This window comes from Mytilus galloprovincialis, chromosome 11, assembly GCF_965363235.1.
Source record: "Mytilus galloprovincialis chromosome 11, xbMytGall1.hap1.1, whole genome shotgun sequence".
Classification (NCBI taxonomy): domain Eukaryota; kingdom Metazoa; phylum Mollusca; class Bivalvia; order Mytilida; family Mytilidae; genus Mytilus; species Mytilus galloprovincialis.
The window spans coordinates 65,142,865-65,150,353 of NC_134848.1; the positions used below are offsets into that span (position 1 = coordinate 65,142,865).

Consider the following 7,489-nt stretch of genomic DNA (forward strand, 5'->3'; position numbering starts at 1 on the left):
TTTCTTGTTCTCTGGTGGCCAATACATAAATGTACGTGTATAGGACTATTTGTTCCCTGATGGAGAGTTGTTTCATTGGCAATCATACATGTATGTCATATTCTTACTTTTATTATTACATGTACATGCAACTCCATTAGTGGTGCATCAGTGAATTGCATGCATACATGTACATATCTCATGAAAATGTACATACATGTATCTGTAGGTTTACTGGTATGATTAATATTTATATTGAATTGCCTGCAATCGCCACAAAAATAACAAAACACTCATATAAGTCTTATAAATGAATATTTCAAAATTCCTCTTTACCATGTTTACAATCCAACTGAATAGCATGTCTATTTGCAGATCTCTCACTCGTCTTGGTTAGATATTGCAGATTTTTTCATATATTTCATGAAAGAGACAACAAATTACATTTTTTACATCCATGAAATACAATTTTTTAACTGAAATCCTTTTTGAAGCTCCTATTCTAAGAATATTCACAAATCTCCGAACTGCTGATATCATGTATATTTGGAATTCATTTTAACTGAGGTAAAAAAATCAACTTCAATAATGATGAAAATTAATATTCCTTGTTTTTTCAGCATCAAAACACTAAATTCCAATTCATTTGGTCTTGAAACATTCAATGCTTCTGCTTAGTACGGTACATTATGTAGAATTGCTGTCTTTTTTCTATTTTTTCACGGACATATTTGGTAGCTTTCTAAACAAATTTTAATCAGATCTTCCATAATCATGATAATTGCCATGATGAGATATAAGTAACTTTTAACTAATGTCTGACTGCAGGTCTAAGGTCTTTATCCCTGAAATATAAAAATCCAAATATAATACATGTACAATCAATGTTTATATCAAATGAAATTTTCAAAATGAAAAAAGTAATCAAAAGTTAGTGCAAACATAATTCTTCAAAAAGGTACAATTAAAATGCTAACAAAATAATTCCCATCCTTTTTTACCTGTAGTATATATAAATGTCTTCATTCAACATTTGAACAAAAATTAAATTTTCCACACACATTTTAAAAAAGCGCACTATGTAATAAATATTTAAATTTATGTATTTATACATGTACATGTATCTCCTTTTCCAAATGTGAACAATGACAGGAATACTTCCATATCAACATGATCAATATCAGTAATCCACAAGAAATTTTAGCTAGCAAGTTCAGTATATTATTATAGGTGTATCTGTCATGTCTGTGTTAATAAATATTATTGCTGGTACAGACACTTCATTTTTAATTAAGAAATTATCATGATTTATATTGGGTACATTAATTATGTATTGCAATTCTTGAAGAATGGAAAATAATAATTGTGATATTAATAATTGCTATTTCAGAAAATATCTACATACTTGTACAGTTACTTATTTGTCATGCATGTACATGATGTATAGATTTCAGAATGTCAGTTCTTATAAAAATGAGATACATTTTGTATTCAAAGTTGCCTTTTAAAATCATTGCCATTTAACATGTAAAGTTCTAAATTTACATCATACAATCTTCTCACGATGTAAGAAAACAGAAATTTATTTGCACGTACATGTATTATAAGAACAGGAAGAAAAGCCTGGCTTGCTAACATATTTAACCGTTAAACAATCAACTTAAACCCCGCCACATTCTGTATGTTTGTGTCTGTAATTAAGCACTTGTTGTTTGTTTGTTTGTTCATTCATTTTTTTTCCCACATAAATTAGGCCATTAGTTTTCTCCTTCAACATGTTTATTAACATTTATGATTTTTGGCCTTTTATGTGTTTTTCTCATTGTTGAAGGCCATAATGCCTAAATGGTGACCTATAGTTTTTAATTTCTGTTTCACTTGGACTCTTGAGGAGAGTCGTCTCATTGTACAATAGTTAGATAATTGCAGGATAAACAATTTACCTGTCTAAAATAAAGATCCCAAATTCAAACCATTACTTTGATATTTCATCAAAGCTTGAATGGCATACTGTAACCTCAGTCCTGTAATTCTCAGGCGACCTAATAGAAAAAGATTGTAATAATATACTTTAGTTTTAAAATAAGGAGCATGAAAAATTGATAACAACACGTTTAATAATTTCATGCGTCCAAAGTGCTTTTCTGGATTTACCTTCATCAGGAACACTCATCAAAGCCAAACATTTAAATCCAAAGATGTATAAGTACAAACAAATGAAGTACTAAAACTGTTACAAAGCTATATATACAAAAATAGTATGAACCTGTGTATACATGTAACATGTATCTGTGTATAATCAATTCATCATGATCATGATAATGAATCATATATTTTTTAAAATAAAGAAATTACTTTTGCCACACAAGTTTGTTTGTAATGCAAATTAAATAAACCCATGATACGCATGTTGCTAATGTTTGCTCGTCTTAATGTAACTTTTATGATCAAATAGAAGCGCTGAGAGCACTGCTCAAAATAGCCAGCTCCCTCCCCCAACAAAAAATATATAAAATAATCTGAAACAAACAAGTGAATCTGTGAGCTACTGATCGCTTATGATACCCCCATAAACTTTAAGAATTTTAAGGTACACAGGAAGTTGTTGAATGATGAATATGAAAAAGCATCACAAGGTATTGCTGATTCAAATAAACCCTGAAAGCAAATTTTAGAAATCCTTGTTATTTTCCCCGAGAAAGATAGACGAAAAAGATTCATGGAACAGACAGACAGACTGACTTTAATATAGTCAGTCTGTCTAGATATAGATGTATAGGAAGATGTGGTACAAAATGTATGAGTGCCAATGAGACAACTCTCATTGGCGAATCCAGGGGGGGGTCTGTTCCGGGGGTTGGAACCCCCCATTTTTTTGGCCGATCAATGCATTTGAATGGGGACATACAGTTGGAACCCCCCCTTTTTTTAAAATGGCTGGATCCGCCCCTGACTCTCTATCCAAAAATCTGGCTGTTTTAAAGATGTATAGATAGAAATAGAAACAGTATACATTTGCAATTGTACCCGCACTTTTTTAAAGACTAAAAGTTTTGGTATATAAAAAGATAAAATCCTGATATTAAACTAGAATAAGTAAATCTAAAATAAATAAAAATCATGAGCATAAGGGAGCTTATGTTACAATATCAGCTAAGTGTCATGAAAAACACTTGTACATGTATGTGTTGTTATTTTTTGTATCATCAGTAGATTGAGGTAGACTTACATTCACAGCAATAAGAATATGAGACCCTCCCCTCTCATCTATCGGTTTGACCGTTTGTCAACAGCTGTTTAGTTTAAAAAATGATGATTTGCATACTTTCATGCTTGCACACAGTTGTCTGTTGTAACAGAATACACAGCTTTATTACAAGTAGGGCTTTTTTCTGCCTCTTGGTCATGCGGTTTCACAAAGCAAATTTTACAAATACCATTATAGTTCGATTGTTTACTGGGGATTTAGCTTTGAGTAATGGATTTAATTCCAACCAACACTGAACAGGGACACACAGTTCAGATATTTGATGTCATACATGTACTCTATTTTTTAGAGGGAAAATGCATGCAGTGACTATTCAATTTTAATACTGATAATAATTATTATATATATATATAAAAATAATATGTCATAGTAGGCAGTCGTGATGAGCAAACTACATATTAATTAGCCTCAGATTATTGCTTATTTAGTCTTTCCTAAGGCCAAAAAAATAAATGTCTGTTTACGGTTACCTGACCTACCCTATTTTTGAGCACCGACCCTTTAAATAGTCATTTTATTTCCGTCGTAAAGTGAAAAATAAACTGAACTAGAGTCAAAAGTGCATTTACATTTTTGTAGCGTTGCCAATAATACAAGTCAATTGCCTGATACATCCTAATGTTCACAATCATAAATATGGCAGCTGTTTTAAGGAAATTTCCCAACTCAAGTGATGAAATAAACACTTCACCACCATTTTTTCCAACCAATAACAAAGGGACATAATTCAATCTTTAAAAATACAGGTGAACTCGGCCCATGACAAGATAAAACTGCATGACTCTAAAATCATGCCAAAAAATTTAAATGAAAAAATAAAATAAAATGGAAATACCGACCTACCTACAATGTACCCTATTTATTTGATGTATGTAACCTTAAACAGACATATATTGTGTTTGTCTAATACATGTAATAATAACTTTCATACTATGAATGGCAAAATCCATTATTAGAAGGGAATTGCAGCAAAAAATTGAAAGAAGCAATACATGCAATAACATTAGACTAATATGACTCATAGATGGGAACATGAGGAAGGCATTCCAGTTAATCTCAACAAAGCCTTTTAAGAAATAATAATATTATTTGGACTTTGTGTTTATAAAACATGGAAACACTAGGGGAAAAAAAGCAGAAACATACCGGTACATTGTTTCACAGAAAATAACAAGCTGACTGCAGTCATTTTTAATGAAAATAAAGACTTTGCTGTCACTTTTAAACCTTCTTGAATTGCATCTGATTTTAAAGATTGCTATCTATTTATAGTAATTTGAAGGTCCTCACAATGTATAACCACACAAGTTCTTTTTTGTATCCGTTGGAGACTTTTAAATTCAAAGGACACAAATAAACACAAATAATATAGCTTTTGTTCTAATATTTTGCTCTCAATATAAGATAACAACTGCTACCCACATCGCCAAGAAAAGAGAGAGAGTTAAAATCATGCTGGATACGGAATAACCCTTTCCAGTTCCAGAATGATACAGATACCAGACTGTGAACTAGCAACACTTATTTATAAAAAAATTAGATATATAACAATACATCATGTACATGGACCATAATAAATTATATTAAATAGATATTTATAAAACTTTTTTTGACAAGCACGAGAAATTAAAGAGTATGACAGGAAACAGGGAAAATAAATAATGAAATAAGGGGAAATATGAAGCACACATCGTACCAAACACGAAACATAGAAAGATAAAAGTCTAAACACGAAAACAAGTTGTTGACCTTCTGCTATTGTCTGTTCTATGGTTGGGTTGCTGTCTCTTTGACACATTTCCCATTTCAATTCTCAATTTTAGGTTAAAAAAAAAGGAAAATGTTGCACAAAATTGACCCTAAAATTTAAGTTGAGCAATCATGACAATACCAACAGCACTATAAGCAGAAGATAATATAATATGGACTTCACATTGATTAATTGGTGGGAGTAGAGTTTTGGCCTTGGGGGTATCCGCCTATCTGGTCTGTTCGCCCTGGGTCTGTTTTGGGAGAGGGGGATCAAGTGTACATCATACATGTATGTGGTAGAGCTCCAGATTACGTGTTCAGGGTTCCTTTTATTAGCATAAATTTAAGTGTCCAGGGCACTCCAGGTCCCATTTCAAAAAGATTAGGAAAATCACTGATATATTTAGACTTATGAAATACAAAGAATGTCAGACAATAGACATGATAGAGTTTGTGGTAATGAATGATATTAAGACATATGATGAAATCAATGGTATTTACATGTACATGTATATTAAAGAAATTCAACTCCGGTGTAAAATGTTCTTCCCTCTATTCCAAATAATTACAAGATACAGCGCCATATTAGATACATGTACATGTACGAAACATTCAAGTGGACAATGCTTTCTCAGTCTTTATCTATATTGCACACAATAATAATTGGTCTATTCTTAGTCTAAAAAATTAAGACATCTTGCAAAGCTATTTTATTTTAGCTTTGAGCCTTCCTGCGAAAAATGAAATAGCTTCATGTAGCCTTGTAAGAGGACTGAGGTTACAATTATATCTAAACATGAACTGCTAAATTACAGACCTATAGTCCAAATAATTATGATGTCTGGCAAGGCTATTTAATTTTTTTTCTTGGACGCCTTAAGCTTCCTACTGGCTGTCTCAGATAAAAAATAAAAATAGTCTTGCCAGACGTCTTAATTATTTGGACTATTACCAATTACAGACCAACACAAAAATGTTTGTTAGGGATGATGAATTTAAATAATTATTTAAAGGTGGTTTTGATGTAGTCCAAATAATTATGACGTCTTGAAATGCTAGTTTATTTTTTTTCTTTGACACCTTACTTTCGATCTTGAAAGGCTATTTTCTTTTTTTTTCTTTGACGCCTTACTTCGAAAGTAAAAAAATATAATAGCCTTTCAACACGTCATATTTATTTGGAGTAGTTTTGATGAAGAATAATTAGCCCCGGCAAATATATATAAGTTTTTTTATTTGATGTCGTCCTGCAGGAATTTTTTTTTTACTTTGAACGAATGGCATGATGTAAATAAGTACAATGTATACATAACTGATGGCACATTGGCGGATCCAAGGGTTTGAACACCCCTTTGTCCTGGGTTGGGAACCCGGCCCTCCTTTATAAAATGGCTGGATCCGCCCCTGTGGCATCATGCAATTGAAATACATGTATTTGCCCTTTATAATAGTTAATGCATATTATTTTATTAAAAAGGCGATAAGAGGCACAGGCACATGTTTTTTTATTTTATTTCTTCATTTTCCTAAATTATCTGACACAAGATGAACGTTCATAATATGTGTGGACCATAGGATTTACAAACACCTGTGAAGAAGAACCCCTGTGTTTCGGTGTCTTTTGTATAAAAATGACAGATACTGGCCATGGTTGAAATTAAATATTGCAACACGTGGTTATATCTGATCTATCCGATGCACAAGCCATTCATGCCGTCTGCATAATTTTAGTATATCTAGATTATAATACCTGAAAGCGATAAATTACACCATGATTATCCTTTTAAATCATGTTTTGCCCTGACAATGGATCATATTGAATAAATTTTCCATTTGTTCTCATCAGTTTCTTCAACCAGGTCGTTTTAATCTCAACTGACAAGTGCACGGCTGCTTCAATTATCTTCAATTAACAGACTTGCAAACTGCAAGCTTCACGACTACATTGAATTTCCAAATAAGGTAAAAAGTGGGCGGAGCTTAAACTCCGCTTGTGATCTTTCTTTTGATAAATACAGCTTTCACTCAAATTATTTCCATTATTTGGTGTGAAAATACATTATAATATGAAAAAAGACACCATATGAGATATAGTTCATCATTTATGCGATACGCGTAGCTTACCTATTGCTACATTTAGTACTGTGTCTGCAACGTCAAAAGTCGCCCGCCATTAAACATTTTGATCCAGATAGGGGAAATAACTCCTGCACTATTTTTTATTCGGTTTTGCGGGAAAATCACCTTAATGTCGCTGCGTTAGAACTGATTTGGACAGTTCTACCTAGAACTGATTCAGACAGTTCTACCATAGAACTGATCCTGACAGTTCTACCTAGAACTGATTCTGACAGTTCTACTTAGAACAGTTCTAGGGTAGAACTGTTCTAGGTAGAACTGTTCTAGGACAGGTTAGAACAGTTCTATGACAGATATTCTGACAGTTCTAATCAGCGGTTAGAAGTGATCTCCACTGTAGATACAATTGTC

At 32.3% G+C, this 7,489-nt stretch overlaps 1 long non-coding RNA gene across 1 annotated transcript; it reads right to left on the reverse strand.

The window, feature by feature from the left end:
- Positions 1–286: 286 nt before the first annotated feature.
- Positions 287–7,251, reverse strand: LOC143051317 (uncharacterized). The gene is made up of 3 exons (XR_012970699.1): positions 6,750–7,251; positions 1,923–2,021; positions 287–824 (listed from the first exon to the last, which is right to left on the reverse strand). It is a non-coding gene; the product is annotated as an uncharacterized LOC143051317 (long non-coding RNA).
- Positions 7,252–7,489: the final 238 nt, after the last annotated feature.